The sequence below is a fragment of the Crinia signifera genome, chromosome 3 (assembly GCF_055691185.1).
Source record: "Crinia signifera chromosome 3, ASM5569118v1, whole genome shotgun sequence".
Lineage (NCBI taxonomy): Eukaryota > Metazoa > Chordata > Amphibia > Anura > Myobatrachidae > Crinia > Crinia signifera.
The window spans coordinates 115,292,481-115,315,922 of record NC_139219.1 but is presented as its reverse complement, the minus strand read 5'-3'; the positions used below and the strand labels follow the sequence as shown (position 1 = coordinate 115,315,922).

Below are 23,442 nucleotides of genomic sequence, written 5' to 3'. Positions count from 1 at the left end.
GGTGTGACGTGAATCGCCACAAGAAAAAATCAACACAGAAAGGTCAACACATGTAAATGTTGACATAAGTGTGCCACTTCATTGGTGTCCATGTCGACACATGACAATGAATATGAAAAAATTAAAAAAATTAAAAATAAATCTTCAAAAACTCATGTCAACCTTTTTCATTGTCGACCATAGCCATGTCAGTGTTTTGCATGTGCCATTTAATCCTGGGGCTGCTGCGAATTGCGGGGGGGGGGGTGCCGCGAATCGCGGGAGGGGGGTCGCAGGGGGGGTGGTTATGCCGCGAATTGCGGGAGGGGTCGTGGGGGGGTTCTTTTTGCAACGAATCGCGGGAGGGGGGGTCGCGGGGGTGTTTTTGCTGCGAATCGCGGTAGGGGGGGTCGCGGGGGAGTGGGTGTTTTTGCCGCGAAACGCGGGAGGGGGGGGCGCGCGTGGGGGGAGGTTTTGCCGCAAATTGCGGGAGGGGGGCGCTCACCTGGTGGCTGTGGAGTAGCAGTGCTGGGCAACATGGGAAGGCAGTGGGTGTCTGGCACTGTCTGTGGGCTCACTGGGCTGGTTCTCTGTCACATACCTCCCAACATGACCCTCTCCAGGAGGGACACAATGCTCTGTTTCTAGACTTCCCCTTAATGTATGATTGCCATCACCTGTTTTAAACAGGTTAATTTCTCAGAAAGGTGTTCAGCACAGATGAAGGCAATCACACATTAAGAGGAAAGTCCAGGAACAGAGCGTTATAGACACAGACACCCACTTTGAGTGACAGATGTAGCCAAATATATAGGAGATTAATATGGTGTGTTTTATTATCATTACTTGTAATATATGTTTTTACCCCTATTCACTCTTTTCATATATACATAATTTTTATTTTCATATTTTTATTGTTCATATTTTAATTTTTCATATTTTTATCCTTTATTTTTTAGTTATTCGTATTTTTTCAACTAATTAATTATCCATATTACCATTGCTTTACACTATCATTATGTTTCTGTATTTAAATTATTTTGGTTATAATAATTAGAAAACTCTTCTTATTCCCTATGGACTCTCCTAAGTGCATAAATACATGTATGAAATATACGAATTGTCTACCTTAGCTCTCTATTTCTCTATTCATCTGCCCTTTAGAATGTATATGAGCCATTTGGAACGCATCTAATTAACAAACTGTGATAGAAACTTCCTATTAAGTGAAACGCAAGGAAACTAGTCTCTTCTTCCGAGTCATGTTACCCGGAAGCAAATATCCCACTGCCATCGAACAGACCACAGATAGATGCGCATACTAATATAACTGCGCATCTACCCAGCATAAGAGACGCGTTAAATAATATGCGCCTTCTATAAATAGTAAAAACCTGCAGCCAAACACTTTATTAGTCAACTCTATTAGACTGACAATACCGCGAGTATGTGGTTCACTTGCGTTCCATTTAACCGGAAGTGCGTCACCGGAAGTCCGGAAATGCACTGAACTCATCCTATTTCATTTTTATACAAAATGTTTATTTTACACTATTTGTAAACTTCGTTTTTATGTTTTAATTATATATACATGACCAGATCTGTCTCCTATTCCTGCTGATATAACTTTTAACATGTTTTGTGTTGATTCAAAAAATAATTGAAGCTACACAGATGTGCACAATAGGTTGCCGACCCTCCCGGAATTTGCGGGAGTCTCCCGAAAATCGGGTCCCCCCTCCCGGCCCCCGGAAGGGTGGGCAACCCTCCCGGAATCAGGGGGACCCCCCCACTGAACCCCCCGATCGCGGCATTTAAATGCCGCAATCCGCGGGTCTCAGAGGAGGGGGCGGAGCTAAAATGGCACAATCGTGTCATTTTAGGCCCGCCCCCTCCATGGAGATCAGTTTTTAGGCTATTCACCGTAACTCGTTATGAAAGATTCCTCTCCGGGCTTCTCCCGGAGAGGATTTTATGCAAGTCGGCAACCCTGCACAATACTCTCATTTACAAGGGTATTTATACCCAGATGCTGTACCTAGCAAACCACCTTGAAAAAGCTGCAGGGGCAGCGAAACGTGTTGGGCATTGGTAAATCCTTACAGCTGCTTCCAAATTACCCACCACCCTTTCCAGGTTGAGCCTGCCAACATCATTCCAGCATTAACAAACCGATTGAGACCATCATCACCGTTTGGAGTGAGGGATCCTAGGACGGGCAGCACCATCTATGTGGAGGAACGCCACCTCTTAATTTTGCCACAACCAGGACCCCACATCCCCAAACTCCCAACAATCCAACTGCGGAGTGATCCCGCTGTCACAAAAAGCGGTGAGAATACAGTGGCAGATTCAATCCCACTGCCACATACCACCATTGGAATCACTTTCCTTTTGGGCCCAAAAGAGGACAGGACACTACTGGAATTGAGGTGACTGTGGGTACACAACCCCATCTATAATAATTGCAGCTTCTCTCTTTTTATATATTCATATTTTATGAGGATCCGTTTTTATTAGCTTTTCAGCTGAGTATGTGCACCATTAATTATTTTTATGTTTATTGACCCAATAAATAAGAATGTTTTTTATGTTTAATTGAATATTTATATTAAGCGCAACCGACCCTTTCTTGTGTAGTTCACAGGTATGCAAGCCTGATTATGTGCTGCTGCAGCCGCTGGATCTTCTATATAGCTAGCAGACACAAACCAACCTACACACACGGTGCCCCCAGATGCTCCCCTATGGCAGGCCGGACCCAGGGGAGCCCACAGGGTATCTGAAGCAGCTTAAGGCAATTCCAAGATGGCGGCTCCCCTCCCTCCGCAGCCAGCGGCACAGCAGAGCGGTGGGGTTAGTTAGTGGGGTCAGTGGAGCAGAGTCCGGAGATGTCAGCTCCACCTCTTCTTACCTCCGGGTGCTCCTGCGGGGGGATGGGAGTGGACATCCCAACAGGCAGGCTCAAGATGGCGGCTCCCCTCATCCCGCCGCAGCCAGCCTGTCAGTGGAGTGGTGGATTCCGCTGGTGATGTCATCGGAGCGGGGTTCGGGGAAGGCAGCACCGTTCCTCCTCACCTCTGGGCGCTGCAGGTCACACGGCACAGGTGTTCTCACAGGGTGACGGGGATGGATGTCCCAGCAGGCAGATTCAAGATGGCGGTGCTCCAATCCCGGAGCAAGGCCATGCCAGGGACTCCACAAAAAATCAAGACAAGATATGTCTCACTCCATGATGGTCCTGGCCACGCCCCCAAAAATACAATATTTATTATTGCACAATATACTTTATAACTAACAGAACACCCCCACCTGTCCTGATTACAGCAGGACAGTCCCGCTATTTGGAGACTGTCCTGCTGTACCTCCTGTGGGTGGCAATGTCCCACGGGCAGGATGGGCATCCGGTGATCGCTGAAGAGATGCCGTGCACAAGCTGTGGCTGCCCAGTCACTAGGGGAGCTAGGATAGTGCTGGGTAAACCCCAAAAAATTATTAAAATGGGGGTCGTGGCACTAGGACATACCCCTCTACCCTTAACTTGACAGTTACATATGTTGGGAGGTATGTAACAGTAGGTACTGTATGAAATGTAATATATGTCCAGGCATACAAGGGGTAAATGTAATAATCTGCAAGATGCAAGTATTGGCAAATTATTGGTGTGTCTGCCCAATGTCTTAAAGGGGCAGTCATTTCAAAGGCAAACCCAACTTGATTTTTCCTTTCAATGGTTGCCCCTTTAAAACATCAGGCAGACTCCACAGGAACTTGCCTGCATAGGGCCTGATTAAAACCTGATTGCTGAGCTGCGATTAGGTAAATGCCGACCCCCACACCTAACACACGCTAATTCCCACTTCCTGTGCAAGGCTGCAGATTTCTTCACAGCCGTGAAACATGGAAAAATTAATTTACCATCCATTGGATTTCCACATTTGGAGCGCTAAGTAAGCCAGGACTGAAGATGAAGCACTCCCTCCCAAATGAAGAAAAAGCGAAGAACACTGCGCTAGGTACAATTCATTGACAGTAAGAAATGTAATTGCATAACAATAAAAGATGCTAATAGTTACCAATAATGTGCCAATGGTAGGGTAAAAGTATCACTTTTAATGAAAATCTTAAGAAAATGAATAAAGAAAAAGTTTTAAAAAATTGGTAATAATAAAAAATGTGATTTAAAAAGTCCAGTTCATACGGTACCGTATTTTTGTGACCATAGGTGTATGGGTCCGTTCCTATTTAATGTCTTCCATAGGATGTAAATGGTAGGTCCAATGTGTCCAGATGGCAGGCACTTTGTGGAGAGGCAATCTCCTGGTGTATCACCTTATGTCCTGAGTAGGGCAAGTATAGGCCTCTAGATGAATGGCTTCAGGTAGTTTTGCCCAAGGTGCCGATGGTGTTCCCTGGTGTACGGGAAGGAGGAAGAAAAAAGATGGAAGACTGGTCCGGATCCAAAATAGTGGTCAATAGGGAGGTTTAGAACTGGACAGGGGTATTCCTGGTAGTCCACCAACGCGTTCCGCCAGTTCCCTGGCTTATCACACCTTGATAAAGCCAGGGAACTGGCGAAACGCCTTTCCAGTTGGGGACTTACTATCCCCTTTTTTCTTACACTGCAGCTTGGCAGAGCAACCCATATCCCCTGCGCCCCCCACACCGGTGGATAACTTGTTATCCACCATCCTCTCCCACTCCCTCCCAAATGCCAGGGAACGCCCCCAAATGGCAGCCCACTGTCAAGCAAGCAGCCAGCTAACACAGGCGTTCGGAGCCTGTGATCAGAGACATTCAGGGCTGAGTCAGACCCATTGCATATACACCATTTCTTAAGTACTCAATTTTAGTTCCAGAAGCATCTTTGACACACTAATCATCATTTATGGTACATAAAATAAGTTGTGAGTAAATTTATTTTCTGGTACTTGTTTCCTAGCACGGCGCCAAGATTTGCTACGTATGCAAACGTAGTCAAATCGCATCGCATCGCATAACGCATAGTACTAGCATGCGATGCGATTTTCACATTCCCGCTCCCTGTGATGTGATTACATGTGATGGTTGCTTACAATTGTAAGCACCTCTTGCATTGTTTTGCGTCACCCCCTGTATCCACGCCAACCCGAAGCATGGCGGTGGGTGGCGGAAGGCGTCCTCTGACCTTTTCATACCCCCACTATCCACTTCGGCGTGGAGTTGATTTTATATAGTGTGGCAAGCGCAGCGAGCGGACGCGGAATACATGTAAAGTAATCCGCGTCCCTTCGCGGGGCTCGCTGCAATCGCCACACTATATAAAATTAACTCCACGCCGACGTGGATAGTGGGGGAATGAAATGGTCGGAGGAGGCATGCCGCCGCCGCTCGCCACACTTCAGGGTGACGTGGATACAGAGGGGTGACGCAAAACAATGCCAGAGGTGCTTACAATTGTGAGCACCCATCACATGTAATCACATCAAATATCATAGTAAGCACCCATCACATCTGATGGCATGGGTGCTTGTACAATGAAATATCGCATCACACGCATCGCACAGCACTATACACAGTATGCGATTATCTTACGCAGAATAGCCCACTAAGCTATTTGCTTAGTGGGCACCGTGCTAGTAAACAAGTACCTTATTTTTTTTGCCTACAGATGGAGCCTGGCACCAGCTTTGCAAGAGCAGGCAATAGAATCGCCATCTGTCAGAAGGGGGAGCGCACGCATGAGACTCTTGCGTGCCCCGTTCCAACGGAGCTCCTTGCTGCAGTCTTATGCCTCCCCGTCGCTGTTTTCTGGTCCCCACTGCCTATGACACCCCCCCCCCCCAACCCTGCCCATCTCCCTGAAGCCGAGATGGGCAGGCTTTCCACCACCCAACCGCCGAGTGACTGGGACATGCGTGCGTGTGAGACGCTCATGTGTCCAGTCTGATGGAGTCCCTCTCAGCCAGCGCTCACATTATGGCGTGTGCTGGGAATGAATGAGAGGTGCACCATCTGTATGTATACTAGGGCGGAGTGAAAAAATTTAAATTGAGATATTCAAAATCGGCTAGTGTGGAAAAGTTGTGACTTGACCTGAATAAGAAACGTGCAAAAGCATTTTTGATTTGAATCAACATCTTCTGTTCCGGTTCATTAATAAACTTTAGCATATTAAAAAGAGTACAAGCTTGTCCTAGTTCCCAATCTTTTTCTAATCACGGCACCCTAAAGTATCAGAATTTTTCCACGGGACCCGTAGGCCCCCAAAAATAGGTCTGAATCGGCCCCTTAGTGTACAAAGCAGCTTTTTGATGCAATTAAAAAAAGTATAAGTGTGGTACCCCTGGACTGCTGTGGAACTACAAGTGCCAGCCTGTCTCTGGGTTGCCAGTTGCTGAGACATGCAGCCCAAAGTCTTATGGTCCCTCTCCTGTTTGCCCAAGAGGCATAGCTAATCCTCCCCTGAGACTGCATGGGTTAACTCATACAGATGTAGCGTGCTCCATCTGTGCAGGGGCTGGCAAAATTATCGCCAGCCCCCCCCAGCTGCCAGCCCCCCGCCAGGGGGCTCGCACACCCCGTGGTGATGGAGATTCCCGCCACCAGAGCCGGTCCCCACCGCTGACCCCCCCCCCCCAACCCTGCCCATCTCCCTGAAGCAGAGACGGAGAGGGACCCGCTGCCCAGCCGCCGAGAGACTGGGACGCACAAGCGTCTGAATTTAATGGAGTCCCTTGTCCGCTGGCACTCGCCAGAGGAGACGTTCTGGCAGGCACTGGGCAAGAAAACGCAGAGTGCAGGATAAAGGCAGTGAATACCACACAGTTAAACATTGTAAATACCTTTCATGCTTAACCATTCACATTAGTCTAATGTGGGGATGCCTGCCACAATGGGGACACAATAAAAGAGGCATCGCCGAATACTGACATTGTGAAATTACTGAGAACGCTGCAAGCACAGCATGACAGTTAATCAAACATCTCTATACATTGGCAAAATTGCAAGTGCAATCTGATAGTGTATGGCCCAACAATCATCTAGTTGTTATGAACACACCCCAATAGACAACGTCAATTATACCGCTTTCAGACCACACTGTGAACACGGGTTATTGCCGTGTTCGCGGGGCTTAAACACGGGTGAAGGTGCGGTATGAAAGTGCCACACTCAGAAAACCCGTGTTGAGCAACACGGCTTTTCAACCCTGGTTTTACCAGGGTTGAACACGGCTCTAATACGTGTTTGTGTGCGGTCAGAAAGGCCCTGACCCGTGTCATCCGACACTACTGTTTCTGAAATGCCGCTATTGGTGGATTCCTGTGAGGTCAGCAGTCTGAACCCGGAAACCAACAAGCAGCACGCTGGAGCTGCGGACCACGGGACACAGGCACCATCCCAGCCTGCGCTCTGCACTTTAACAGCCTGCTGTGCCCCACTTTGGAAGCCTATTGCTCCACACTGCTACAGCCTGCAATCCACACTTGTCCAGTGTGTATTCCACACTTCTACAGCCTGCAATCCATTGTGTATTCCACACTTCTACAGCCTGCTTTACAGCAATATGTCCTCTCTCTGGACAGATGAGAAGGTGAAAGAATTGCTCAACATTAGGGGTGAGGAGGAGATCCGCAGACAAATCACCGGAACCGTAAAGGACGCTGTGGTCTACAAAAATATTGCGATAGTATTGGCATCCCGTGGCTACAAAAGGACACAGCAACAGGTGGTCAATAAGCTCAAGGCGCTGCGGAAACATTTCATGAAGGTACACGACCACAACAGACACAAAAGTGGTGCGGCACTCCTAGATTGGAAACACTATGACCAGTGTGCTGGTGTTTTTGGATACACAGCATTAGCCACACCTGTCAGGCTGTCGTCCAATTTAGCTGCGCAAAGCAGCCAGGCATCTGAGAAGGACCATGACAACAGCAGCATTGCACACTCTTGTCCATCGTCGCCACTGTTAATTGATGATGACCCGGCAGACACCATGGACCAACATCCTGGGGGCCATGATGACAATATTGTTGCGACTGTTAAATCGGCAGAAGAGACACAGGCCGTAGCCTGTATGGCATCTGGAGCCACATCGTCTGGAGCCACGCCACCTCCAAATACCCAGACCCCACCCCCGCAACAGTAAGTACTAATGTATAAAAAAATGTGTGGTGCCACTATTTATTTTATAGTGAGTGTGTGTGTGTGTATGTGTGTGTAAATACATACACATACACACAGACAGACAGACTCACACCCACAAGTACTTAAAAAGTTGGTGTAATTTTTTTTTGGGGGGGGGGGTATGTGTGTGCAAGCACGTGTGTGTTTGTATATCTATATATATATATATATATATATATATATATATATATATATATATATATATATACACACACAAACATAAACATACACTTTCAAAAAATAAAGTTTTTTAGCGGTGGGGGTGTGTGTGTGTCTGTGTGTGTATATATATATGTATATATATATGTATATATAACAGAAAAAGAAAAAAACAGTGCTCAAATTTGTAAAAAAGCCAATGTCTTATTCAGACAATGATACCATCAGAGAGTTTCCTCCGTAATAATGTCCTTAGAAATGCAGGTGACTGTATCCCCGGCAGCTTAAACTCTCCACCTCCACCGAGGCAATCCTGAATCCACAGGTGTGTTTATCTAGAAGAAAATGATGAGAGCAAGCGCTCCATAGTGTGTGAATCAATTTAAAAAATTTTTTATTGATACAAGGTAAAAACTGGTGATAGACAGCAGGGATCACGTACCAAATACAGCGGTATAAACACCGCAGTATGAATCACATAGAATGCTGACGCCGCAGCAGTGTGTTGGAGTGGTTACACTCTGATGTTTCTCACCAAGCGGCAAACAGCACGCGGCGGGCGGTGATCCGATGCAGACGGCAGCAGTGGTATGTGCTCAGGTTAGGATTCGGTCAGAGATGACGCTAGGCCACGCCCCAACGCGTTTCGTCATCGACTTCGTCAGAGGGCTCTTTTTAATCTGCCAAACGCATTCTCCACGACCATCCTAGCAGAGCTCAAGGTGTGGGTGAAGGCAATTTGTTGAGGGCTCAACTGCACATGTTGCGTGAAACCCTTCATCAACCAGCGGCGTAAAGGGTAGGCCGCATCGCCAATAATATGCACTGGTTTCTCAACCCCATCAATAATCTTTGATTTCTGTAAACAGAGAGTAAAAAATAAGTATTTGTAACGTCAAAAAATTGCCTACACCAGTGTTTCTCAACCTCGGTCCTCAAGGACCCCCAACAGTGCATGTTGGGGGTCCTTGAGGACTGAGGTTGTGAACCACTGGCCTACACCATAGTGGTATATTATTAGTTACCCTTCAGATGTTGGTGAACCAAACATACAAGCATTCCTTGCACCAGTTTTAGTATGACCTAATGTAAGTCAAAGCACGGCGGTATGTGTAATTCATCAGTAGGTGGAGGTCCGCTTATGGCTCACTCCTGGTCTCCCCCACAACTTGACAAATGTGTAATTTCTTACCTCTCTTGGGAACAGCCAGCCACCTTGCTTTTCCTCCACAAGTTGGAAAAGGTCTGAATTGGCGAGGACTCTGGAGTCATGTGCTCTGCCTGGCCACCCAATGAAGACATCAGTGTAGCTAAAAGGAATGTATGTTTAGTTTAGAAAAATGGTCTCAATGCACATAATATAAAACACACACTGCAAAAACAAACTTACCAGTACTGGTGATCCACGACTGCTTGTAAAACGATGGAATATCACCCCTTTCTGTTGTAATAGTCTGCCGGGCTGTCACGGGGTGCAATAATAGGTATATGTGTCCCATCAATGGCCCCAGCACACTGTAGATACCCCCGTCTGTGGAACCCTTGGATGGTGTCCTCTAGGCGCTGTCCCTTTGGAAGGGAGATGGACCGCTGGTAGAGAGTATCCAGTATTGCCCGTGTGACTTGGTAGACTATGCTGCAGACTGTAGAGATCCCAACTCCAAACAAGCAGGACAGTGTGCAGTACTCCCCAGGTGTAGCATACCACCACAAGGCAATGGCTAGCCTCCTGCTTCACTCAATGGGTCTCCTGTAGTTGGTGGTCTGCATAGTGAGTGCAGGGGTCAGTACATCCAGGAGGTGTTTAAACGTGCCACGTGACATCCGAAAATGAGCCATCCACTGTTCATTTTGGAAAGATTCCACAGCTAGCATGAAAGCTTGCCCATGACTCCGGTCTCTGGCCCACAATGTTCGGGCTGATGCCGTGTTCAGATGTAGTGCGGTCGACATAGTAGACGAGATAAATGCTCTCCTCCTGCGCAAATAAAGGCATCTCTCCTTGTTCCTCTCTGCCCAAAACTGTATACTTTTCCTCAGCATGAAATAAGTGTACAACATGTTGCATAGTGTGACACTATGCTGCATGCTAACACCTGAATCACACAGAATCAAAGCACAAACATCCATGAGGTCAGAGAAGTCTGCCATGCTGCTGCTGCTGCAATGCTGTGAACAATCTCCGCCCTCACTTTTATTTCCTTTGTGACATCATTATTGTGAGCCATGAAAAAAGTCCATTTTTAATGACACACATAGGTTTTGCAGGACGGACACGGGTTCAGTGTGTAAGCACCAATCCTAAGAAAACCCGGGTTGAAGTGCAGTGTGAAATGGGTATTTTAAGAGTCTGACACGGCTCTTCACAAGGACAAACCCGTGTTCAAAATGCAGGGTTGGACACGGGTTTGCGGTCTGAAAGTAGTATAAGAAAGCGGACATTAAAGGCAATAATAATAAATGTAAAAATATTGAGATATCGCATGAGTTGCACACAAATTGACCTTTCAAATGCAGCAAAGACTACAAAGTGTACAACAGATTGGGCACATACTATACTTGAAAGAAATACTTTATCTATTATTGAAAAGCAAATAATTAGACTGCTTCAAATCACACACTGTTCACCAATGGATATGGAATGCAATCATAAGAACAATAAGTCCTAATTATATGTTGCCAATCAGCAAGTTCCTACTATACCCTGCCAATTAACAAATAGACTGTCTTCAGTCAATATAGGAGGACAGTGCAAGTTTAGTAATCTTGCAGATTAAAAAATTGTAACTCTGATACAATGTATTGATTTAAACACTGTGGGGGAAATTTTCTAAAGGAAATTTGTAAAAAATAGTTGTAATTGTATCCAGAAATACACTTATTTTTGACATTTACTATCCCGAAAATACGGCAATTCGTATTCGTATTGATAGCACATCAATACGAATACGAATTGCCGTATTTTCGGGATAGAAAGGGGGAAATTTACTAATATGAAAAACCGAGTTTTTCATATTAGTATTTTCCCTACGACTGCATACGACTGTTTCAGTCGTATGCAAAGTCGTGTTCCGGAGGGTCATTTACAAAGCAGTCAGATACGACTGCTTTGTAACCCACCGATGTCGTAGGAATTCGTATTAGCGGCCATATATACGGCTGCTAATACGAATTATTTGTAGCAGTCTGCACGGATCAGTCAGATCCGTGCAGGCTGCAAGGTGTAAAAAAAATAAAAAAATAAAAATAAATGGAAAAAAAACGGCGTGGGGTCCCCCCCACAGCCAAAACCAGCACCAGGCTGACGGAGCCTGGAGCCGGTAATTAAAAATCAGGGAACCCGACAAATGGGGGTTCCCCGATTTTTAACAACCAGCCCCAGGCTCCAGGTCCGGGGCTGGTTCCCAAAATACGGGGGACAAAATGACTAGGGGTCCCCCATATTTCAAGAACCAGTCCCAGGCACAACCAGCCAGCAGGGTAATGTCACAGCCGGGGGACACTTATAATATAAGGTCCCGCGGCCAAAACATTAACCCCCTGACCGGTCAGCCTGGCCAGGGGCCCTGGGGGAGTGGGGACCCCCCCAATGAAGGGGTCCCCCCCCTCCAGGACTTACCTGACCAGGCTGAAGCCTGGTACTGTCCCCGATGCCCCTGGGCGGTGGGCATCGGGCTGATTATGGTGTAAAAAAAAGACTAATCTATTGTTTTTTACTGTGGCACTACAAGTGCCAGCAAGCTGGGACTTGGAGAACCACAAGTCCCAGCCTGCTGGGCATTAAAGGGCCCGCTGGCACTTGTAGTTCCACAGTTAAAAAAATAGTACACAAAACACACTGACACACTTTTAAAATAAAACTTTAATACATACAAAGCCCACACATACTAATACTTACCTATCTTCTTTCCGTAGGTATCCCTGGTCCTGTGTCGTCTTCTGCAGAGGCAGAACTCTGGGAGGCAATGGAGTCATCTGCCGCCGGGCTCCTGCTACCAAGGGGGCACCTCTCCTCCCCTGTGAGTTTGAATTAGCTAATTGAAAGCCGTTGATATGGCTTCTGTGGCTGACTTCTCCTAGAAGGACCATAGATGTCACACTCTTTATTCTAAACATAATATCCATAACATACATACACGCATACATATATTTATATAAGATGGTGTGTGTGTGTGTGTGTTGGGGGGGGCACCAATATTTATCTTGCCTCCGGGCAACTCGGACGAACTTACGCCACTGGTCTTCTGGTCCATGTCGACGTCTTCTGGATCCATGTCGTCCTCGCTGTCGGCGGTCCGGAGTCCGACGAAATCCATGGAGGAAGCTGTGGAAGGAAACCATACTCACCTGTCCCAGCGTGACGTAGTCCAGGTAAGTGTCTTGGCAAAAAAACAAACCGAACACCCCGAAACCAGCCGGACAGGGAGACGCACGGTACTCTGTGTACATCGTGCGGCTCCGCCTCCCGAATGCCGCTATTGGCCGCCTTGCGGCCTAGCGGCCAATCAGGAGCCGCTAGGCCGCAAGGCGGCCAATAGCGGCATTCGGGAGGCGGAGCCGCACGATGTACACAGAGTACCGTGCGTCTCCCTGTCCGGCTGGTTTCGGGGTGTTCGGTTCGTTTTTTTGCCAAGACACTTACCTGGACTACGTCGCGCTGGGACAGGTGAGTATGGTTTCCTTCCACAGCTTCCTCCATGGATTTTGTCGGACTCCGGACCGCCGACAGCGAGGACGACATGGATCCAGAAGACGTCGACATGGACCAGAAGACGACACAGGACCAGGGATACCTATGGAAAGAAGATAGGTAAGTATTAGTATGTGTGGGCTTTGTATGTATTAAAGTTTTATTTTAAAAGTGTGTCAGTGTGTTTTGTGTACTATTTTTTTAACTGTGGAACTACAAGTGCCAGCGGGCCCTTTAATGCCCAGCAGGCTGGGACTTGTGGTTCTCCAAGTCCCAGCTTGCTGGGGAGGCTTGCTGGCACTTGTAGTGCCACAGTAAAAAACAATAGATTAGTCTTTTTTTTACACCATAATCAGCCCGATGCCCACTGCCCAGGGGCATCGGGGACAGTACCAGGCTTCAGCCTGGTCAGGTAAGTCCTGGAGGGGGGGGGGACCCCTTCATTGGGGGGGTCCCCACTCCCCCAGGGCCCCTGGCCAGGCTGACCGGTCAGGGGGTTAATGTTTTGGCCGCAGGACCTTATATTATAAGTGTCCCCCGGCTGTGACATTACCCTGCTGGCTGGTTGTGCCTGGGACTGGTTCTTGAAATACGGGGGACCCCTAGTCATTTTGTCCCCCGTATTTTGGGAACCAGCCCCGGACCTGGAGCCTGGGGCTGGTTGTTAAAAATCGGGGAACCCCTATTTGTCGGGTTCCCTGATTTTTAATTACCGGCCCCGGCTCCTTCAGCCTGGTGCTGGTTTCGGCTGTGGGGGGGACCCCAAGCCGTTTTTTTTTTTTTTAATTTATTTAATTTTTCTATTATTTTACACTGAAGCCTGCACGGATCTGACTGATCCGTGCAGGCTTAAAGCAAATAGAACAGGAAAATGGTGTTCTATTTTCCTGTCGTATTTGCATGCCTGTTTTACACCACTAAGCAGCCGTATTATCAGTACGGCTGCTTAGTCAATCAGAAACCACCATTCTTTTGAGTGGTGATTTCTGTCGTATCCTATCGATGGTGTAGACATTCGTATTTGTAAATACAAATACGAATGTTCCATCTTTAGGAATACGAATTGTTGTATTTTTGGGATTGTAAATCCCGAAAATACAAATTCGTAAAAAAAAGGTGTATTTCTCCCTACGAATACACCTTTTTTCTACGAATCCATTTTGGTAAATGTCCCCCCAAATGTCAAAAATAAGTGTATTTCTGGATACAAATACACCTATTTTATTTACTAATTTCCTTTAGTAAATTTCCCCCCAAATGTCATAAATAGAAACCACACAGCACATAAGAGATATCAGAGACTGCTACATGTTTTAATAACATAAGGACAGCATAGAAGATTGCTCAAAATCTGTCTATTCAGAAAAGACATCCTATACAATAAAATAAAATAATATAGGATAAATGAAGGATTACACATGCTATAAAATCTTCTGAGTTTCTACACGCCACAAAACTTTGAAATAACTTTTTCTAATCTTACTGCACATCTTTTCCAATACTGTCTTTTTAAGAGGGTGTAATCAGTACACCTCTTTTTTAAATCGAACTTATTAAAAGTTATATTTTTTTTAAAGTGTGAAAAATCAGTTGGACGTCTTCCTGGGTTATTTTTTGAGTGCACCCACAATTTCTCCACCCTCTCTCTTTTCTCTCCATTGCAAATTACCATATGGGAGAAGGGTAGCACCACTAATCTACAATATACCAATTTAAAGTGAACATATGAAAGAGTGACAAAAAACAAGAAATATAAAAATATAACTCATGTGAAGACGTACAAAAAAGGAGCATTATGCGGAATTAAAAACCCTACCCCTTGAAGAAAGGCACCGGGCAAGGACAAGAGGGGCTCCATCTGTAGGTGCTGATTTATGTTTTTTGTTGGTGGGTGCTCAAGCCAAAAATATAGGGGAGTTGTTTCATGGGGAAGGAGCATGGCCAAAAAATAATACCAATTTATATTACGCAGGACAGTTGTCTCCAATATTCAAATTATGGCAGCAGAGCTCCCCTTTTTACACATTACAGAAGCAAAGTCCCCCTTTTTACACATTACAGCCAAATACATAAATGCCCCCACAGTGCAGGTACATAAATGCCCCCAAAGTGCAGGTACATAAATGCTCCCACAATACCTGTGCCAGTGACGATGGAGGGGTAGTGCAGCGGGACACAGGAAGGTTGACTGCTGCTGAGCTACTCAGCATCAGTGTCTGACTTCAGACACTGGCGCCGAACAGCAAGCACAGAGCATGCACAGGCTGGCACACCCCACGTCCGCGTATTACTCCGCGGATGAAGTACCATCTTCCCGCCGTCCCAGCATACTGTTTCCCAGGCGGTGGGTAGGGCGATGTGGGTGCTGCAGCTGCAAATAAGCAAGTAAATACAGCGGCCCAGCAGCGGGACTCAGGCCCATGGGTGCTCATCAATTTCTGTGGGTGCTTGGGCCCTTGAGAACCCACATAATCTGCAACTATTGGTTAACTTCCTTTTACTGCAGGACTCAGCAGTGGGCTCTAAAATGAGTAGGACTTTAGGTCCCAGAGCTGACTGCAGGGGAAGAGCACATGTGAGCAGCCTGCTGGAACAGAAAGTGGAAGTAGAGAGTCAGACTGCACGTGGAGCATGCTGTGAGAGCAAGGAGCTGGGAGAGCACTAAGTAGGGATGCAGTCACAATGGCGATACTGCAACCAGCCATCGATAGTCATAAATTATGTGATGGATAACCATCGGAAGTTTTAGCTAAGGCATATCTCCCAACATTTGAAAGTCAGAAAGAAGGTCGGTGCACCGCTGCGTGCCGGTGGGGTTGTGGTTTATGACATATTTCTCACTGCTGCATTGCTCTTATCCTTACCTCACTCTTACCCTTATGCTGCTGGCAGCGAGACTCCATAGCACTGCTGGTGGGGTTGCTGCAGGTGAAGGCGGCTTTTGGCTTGCCATAAATCCCAACCTCCTATTTCACAGAAACCGCAGAGGAGGCAGCCAATAATTGTGCATTCTGCTTCATTTAAATATTGGGCTCAACAAGGGGTGCCCTCCAGTGGCAAGCACCCATAGGCAGCTGCCTAGTGGTAGCCCCGGCCCTTTTGACAGTCAATAGGCCAACCACTATTGGACTATAGGCCATAGGTCGACAAGCAATATGTTGACATCGAAAAGGTCAACATGAAAAAGGTCGACAAATTTTTCACATTTTTGCAACAGGCAACTACAGTCTGATAATGTACTCAGTGGGGGCGAATTCAGCCTCATCCCCGATGGTCGGGTTTGCACATGCACATAGTGGGTTGGAACACCCAGCATCCCCCTGTGAAAGCAGGTTTATCGAAGCCTGCTTGGGGTGGGCGGCTGCTGTCACATGATATCATGCCCCGAATTCGGCGATTTGCGGCCAGGATAGAAGTGAGTTTAGACTGACATTTATCTACGAACGGGAGAAAAATCATTCAAGGTCAGCGAATATCGAATGATTTTTCACCCATGCGGCCGTGTAAGTACACATCTGCTTGCATCCAAATGTGGGGAATTGTGTGGCCGGGGGAAGGCATTCGGCAGGGTGGCGGGCGGCGTTTAACTGATCTCTGCGAGCAGTTTATTATATGCGATCCAAGCTGAATCAGGCCCAAAATATCACCTGGTATCACCTTTTAGCATGTGTCCTGAATACCTACAGTATGCTAGCGGCCTTAGCATTCCTAAATCTAATGGTTATTCATTACTCATCATCAATGGTATCTAAAATGTCTTAATCCCATCAAGGGAAAGTGGTTGTTAGAATGGAAAAATATACAACTAATTTATACAGAATAGGCACAAAGGCAATCAAAAGAGGGCAGTGAAAAGGAATTGACATTTTGGAGATACTGGTAATGTTGAGAAGGGCTGACCAGTTTGATGGTCTACAAATAGGGATATTGAGAATTTAAGTTGCAAGTGGTGAAATCTATCAATGTGAATCACCAGCCAGAAAGAGGCCATAGTGGCACATGTTTCCAGGAGGAAACATGTGGGAGATATAGGAGATGGGTGAGGAGCTAGGTCCAAGCTTGCTCATATGTCATCCCATATACAGAACATAAACTAGACTAAAAGGGAATTAAAGGCCAGGCTGCTCTGAGCAATTTAGATAACCAGATAATTCCATCAACACTCACTTTTTGAAACATGACTTTCTCCTGATCTACCCCACATTTGAGTCCAGGCTCAGGGTGCCAGGAGATGATGTGGTAGAGTTGTGCCAAGTAAGACTTACTGTAAGTATCAGAAGATGCAATCAATCCTGAACTAGAAGAGAATGGACAGAACTTGTTAATCACTTTGTAATTAGAGAGTGTGTTATAAGAGTCCAATGATGATAACATATAAGGAATAGACAGTAATGGATTGATCAGAGTGTCAGGACTCGTGGGTGTTGTGAGTCCGTCTGCTGATCAGAGTTAACAGGCTGACTGGGGGGCAGAAGGAGGCAGGCCGTATGTAAGTCTTTCTCATAGAAAAAGTCAAAGTATACACATGTACCTGGAAGTACAGACTGGATACAGCTGGAGTCCAGGTGCCAAGGAGTTCGGGAACACAGGTGCCTGGAAGCACGGAGTAGGAGACACTGGAGCACAGGTGCCTGGAAGCACAGAGTAGGAGACACTGGAGCACAGGTGCCTGGAAGCTTGGAGTAGGAGACACTGGAGCACAAGTGCAGGTGGTCGTAGGTGCCGGAACTTGGAGGCACACAGGTGCAGACAACCACTGGTGCAGGTACTTGGAGGCACGCAGGTGCAGGTGAACGCTGGTGCAGGTACTTGAAAGCACACGAGTGCAGGGGAATGCTGGTGCAGTTACTTGGAAGCACACAGGTGCAGGTGGTCGTAGGTGCCGGAACTTGGAGGCACACAGGTGCAGACAACCACTGGTGCAGGTACTTGGAGGCACACAGGTGCAGGTGAACGCTGGTGCAGGTACTTGGAGGCACGCAGGTGCAGGTGATCACTGGTGCAGGTACTTGGAGGCACACAGGTGCAGGTGAACGCTGTTGCAGGTACTTGGAGACACGCAGGTGCAGGTGAGCACTGGTGCAGGTACTTGGAGGCACACAGGTGCAGGTGAATGCTGGTGCAGGTACTTGAAAGCACACAAGTGCAGGGGAACGCTGGTGCAGTTACTTGGAAGCACACAGGTGCAGGTGAACGCTGGTGCAGGTACTTGAAAGCACACAAGTGCAGGGGAATGCTGGTGCAGTTACATGGAAGCACACAGGAACAGGTGAATGTTAACACTGGGAAACTCAGGAACATCTGGAGCACAGGTCGCAGGATACTCCCAGGGAACATATAGCGAAGCACTGGCCCTGGCTGATTCTAAGGTGAGAGATTAAATCCCCCGGGCTCCTGATTGGAGGAGCAGGGAGGGTACTTGTGTATTATCACGGCTCCCATCTCATCCCATCTCATTGCATACCATAAGGCTTTAAGATGGTATGCAATGAGTTGAGATGTGCTGCGATGGGACCCGATCTTATACAATTTAAAATTGCATAGCAAGCTGGAAGAAAAATTGTATAGAACCATTGTACAGACAAAAACGCATAGCACAGTACAATTGTAGCGTCTGTGGGCACCTTTAGTGTGCTTATACAATTTAAAATCTCATCTCATCGTATGCCATTGTATGCCATATACAATGGTATACAATTTTAAATTGTATAAGATCCCATAAGATGGAAATCGTGGGAGCCGTGATAATACACAAGTACCGCAGGGAGATCCGTTGAAAGCCATGGGATGGCTACAGGAAGATGGCATCCCACAGGAGACAGGAACAACGCCAACATGGTGATCAGGAATGGACGCCGGCAGCAGCTAAGCAGGAGGAGACAGGCGCGGCCGGACGGACGGAACAGCAGCACTCCCCTGGCCGGTACCAATGTGGAGGGAGCGGAGACCCCACCACCAGACCGCTAAGTGCCGCTATCATCCTGCGGTCGTGACACAGAGTGAGGAAGTCATCATCTGCAAAGAGAGGTAGCTTGTATCGATTCTTCCCTACTTCAACATGAACATAAAGGACAGCCTTATTTCGTCCAATTGCTCAGCCCGAATGTAAGTAGTGCAAATGGTTCAAAAAAATTCAAGGAATTTTGGGAAAACAAGTAAGGCAGGGACAGCATACCCCCAAATGAAGATAATGTGGAAGATCTGCTCCAGGTTTTAGAGCAGCAGCATGGGAAATTGATCAGAGCCAGGCTGAGTAGCAGCACCTGTGCTCTCCTGATATAAGGGTTTCATATTTCTTGATGGTGGAATTGCAGCCAAAGTGATAGGCTGTGGTGTGGGCTACGGTAGGGACCACTGGAGCTTTCTGAATAGTTTGTACTATGCTGTGACACCTGTATGTTGCAATGCTGTAAACATCCTTGCTTATGCTGGTTACCTAGTAGGCTGAGTACATGCTACAAAATAAAGACCAAGACTTCATCTTATCCAGTGTATGTGAGTCCTTGTCACAAAAGATGCAAAGACCATCATGAAATTTCCAAGTGAAACCAATGGGGGGGGCAGGGTGGAAAACATAAATTGCCAGGAAAGGCGATTAAATAGCTTTTCTGTATCTAGTATTTTAGAGGGGTGTGCATTAGTGGAGTGGATGAAATGTACAGTGCGATTCGTACTGTCTGAGGCCTCACGAGTATGAATGAAAGCTGCTTAGTCTGGTGTATGAATATAAGCAACACTCCATTCAGCCTATTAGCAAACATTTTAGTGAATAGTTTCAAGTAGCTGAGGGAAATTTACTACGATGGGAGTTGTATTTCAGATGAGATGTTGCTATGTGCAACTAATCAGATGCAATCTATTATCTTCTAGAAGGTGCAAAATAAATACAGTAAGTAGATTTTGGTTGGTCGCCCATAGCAACATCCCATGTGAAACAGAACTCCCATTTCATTAAATTTCCACCGAGGTTGGACAATGAAATGAGGTTTAGAAAAAAGGGCCTGATTGGAGTTTGCTCGGTAAGCTGCGAACAGAGACGCCGCCCTGCCGAATACCCGCCCCCCTCCGCGCTGCCGATGCAAGGGGATATGTAACAAAAACACATCTCATCACATGCCTCTGCTGCAGGAGAAATCTTTTGATGGTCGCCGACCATCGAATGATTTCTCCTGGCTTCGCAAATAGAAGTCAGATTATTTATTTATTTATTATTTATTTATTAACAGTTTATTATATTGCGCACACATTTTCCGCAGCGCTTTACAGAGAATATTTGAACATTCCCTGCCCCAGTGGAGCTTACAATCTATGGGGCAGATGTATTAAGCCTTAACAAAAGATAAATGCAAGTGTGATAAGGGGCGGGATGCTATATAGCAGAAATGCGGTAAAAACCCCGTTTTCGGGGTTTCTACCGCATCTCTATATGCTATATGGCGCCTCCGCAGTGTCAGCGCTGCGGAGGGAATCGCCAGCTAAAGCTGGCGAATCCCTGCAGAAGCCTATGGGCTTCTTACCGCAGCGCTGTTTGAGGGATCCGTCACGGATCCCTCCCAGCGTGCCCTGCGGCCGGCGCCGGGGTCTGCGCATGCGCAGATGGACTCCCGGGTCACAGACCCGGAAGTCCAGCGCCGGCACCGCATCGCAAGGGACAGCTCTTACCGCAAGAGCTGTCCCTTGCATGAATAACGGCATATGTTATAGCATATGCCGTTATTAAAAATGCGATGTCCGGCGATAATGGGCGCGGATGTTACAACATCCCGCCCAAGGAGAGATAAAGATCCAGCCAATCACCTGCTAACTGTCATGTTACAGGCTGTGTTTGAAAAAAGTCAGTAAGGAGCTGATTGGCTGGACATTTATCTCTCCTTATCACACTTGAATTTATCTCATGTTAAGGCTTAATACATCTGCCCCATTATTCCCTACCACATATACACGCACACATATTCATTCTTGGGTTAATTTTTTTGTTGGAAGCCAATTAACCTACCTGTATATTATTGGAATATGGGATGAAACCGGTGTACCATGAGTCCTGTTGGAGAAAGTGTGCTATATAAATTAAACTTACTGTACTTTGTTTTTGGAACTGTTTTAAAATTCACAGGTTTTGGTTCAAAGTTACCAACTTTATAAACTCCACGCTACATGTTTCAGTATCCCGCATGCCTGAAGCATGTCTAATGTTATTGTTCGAGAAATGGAACCCCCGACTCTTCAACCTCCCAACTTGCTCCATTCTTGGTAACAGTCTTTACTGTGGCGAAAAAACTGATATTAATTCATTGGACCAAAAAATTCGCACCGACATTACAAGAACTGAGATTAAAACTTACACAACTTTTATATTTCGACCTATGATCCACAGCCCTCGAATACGCCTTATCAACCAAAGCCTTCCATACCAAATGGGACCACTACCTCAATTCCCTGGATAAGGACTATAAAAATACTATATTGGAACTATTCGAACCTAATATATGGAAAAAAGTTGGATATCATCTCAAGAATACCATTACTCCACCAAATACATAAAATGACCTACAACCTCAACTGCCATGATTCCTACCTTGAAGCCAGTAAAGGAAAGTCATCAAAATTACCTATTGTAACATACTTCCATCGAATAGCTAGGATATGGTTACAGGTATAATATCTTGAAAAAAATAAAAAAAAAGATTCTTATGTGTATTGTTACTCAAGCTCTTGCATGAAACGATATACACCTACTATAATACTATGACACTTCCAACAACCCCTTCCCCTCCTCCCCTTCTTCCCTTGAATGTCTCTGTCTTGTAAGTCACATTTTACCCCCCCAAACTCATTGCTCAGTTAACTACAGAGATATTAGTCGTCTTTTCAGTACTACTACATTTGTGTGTGTAGACCAAATTGTAACTTAATATTAATTTCTGATATGTCTATGAGCACCACAATTGAACTGGAAAATTTATGTCGACTGATACCTTGATATCTGATATGTAATATGCAAAATTCAATAAAAATGTTTGCAGAAAAAAAACGTACTTACTAACTTACTTACCCGGAGAAAACCCATGCAAGCACGGGGAGAATATACAAACTCTGCACAGTTAGGGCCATGGTGGGAATCAAACCCATCAACACTCTGAGGCAGTAATGCTAACCATTACACCATCCATGCTGCCCTGAGTTAAGACTTTTATTTGCAAGTGGCGGGAAGGTGATGGGGCAGACGGCTGATGTCCTGTGATGTGATGGGAACGCCCAGCATTTTCATGGGGATGACCCCATCCCTCACTTCCCGCAATGAACGACAAGGCGAGAATGTAACTTGCTGAGGCCATTTGTTTTTGGGGTCTGCACATGCACAAATATAGGCTTGCACATGGCACAGAACCCCAAACATCGGAAGGGGCTAAATTCTCCCCATTCTGATTGAACAGAATGGGGGCCAAAGGGAGTGATCCTTACCTAATTTGTCAGAATGATAATTCTAAAGAAAGTGGAATGGGGTCCCATGCAAAATCTCTTTACATCTCTTTAATTGGGCAAATCAGCTAAGGGTAAAACAAGTGTCCATAATGCTGGATATCCTGATTATTAGAGACCACATAAAGTGGGTATTTCAAATTATTGAAAGCCTTGTAATTATGGTGAACTGATCATTAATAAGTTTAGGACTATAAACTATGTTCCCAGAGGATTAATATTTGGAATGGTTTGTGAAGCTACAGTAGTTCTAAGGGTGCCCATACTGTCATGGAGTGATGTGCTCTGTGCTTTTTTAACATCGCATCTGCTTCAAAATGCATGTGATGTGCTGCAGCAACATGAGTTTTGTACTAGATGCGATGCGACCCAGGGCCTGCTTCTGGTTGGCTCAGCTGAAGACCGCAGCTTACCAAGCACCAGAGAGGCCGTCCCGCCAAATAACATATCACAGTACATTAACAAACTGTGAAAATTACACTGTCCATTTTAGTTTTTCTTATATCCTCTTTCTTGAAAAATTCCATGTTGCTACAATTTTACATATTTGTAAATTTGACCCATGTTAATGGTTTTCTATATCTGGAGAGTCGGATTCATCATTCCAAATGATCTGCAAAATATTGCTGTGCTAATGTGGCTCATCTCTCTATATCCCTCTACCAGTGGCATAACTAAAATATGTGCACCCCCCCTGGCACTAAAGCGTGCCTAGTCCATTGCTGCTCCACTGCCGGCCCACTGGGAGCAGCAGATCCTCCTGTCTCCGATCACAGCGCTCAGCGTTAATGTCACTTGCAAAATGGACGCTGCCTTATAACAGAATTTTATTTAGAATGCAAGAGGAGGTCGCCGCCTCCTCTAGCATTGTCAGTAACTGTCTACTGTGAAGGGGGTGGCCATTCTGTGAGGGGTATTTATAATGGAAATGAGGAGAGCTGGGACTGCCAACAGGAAGCTCTGCT

The 23,442-nt window shown here is 46.2% G+C and overlaps 1 protein-coding gene across 2 annotated transcripts in view; it reads right to left on the bottom strand.

Moving 5' to 3' along the window:
* FMN2 (formin 2) overlaps nt 1–23,442 on the bottom strand; it is a 454,592-nt gene that overhangs the window by 316,517 nt on the left and 114,633 nt on the right. The window lies entirely within an intron of this gene.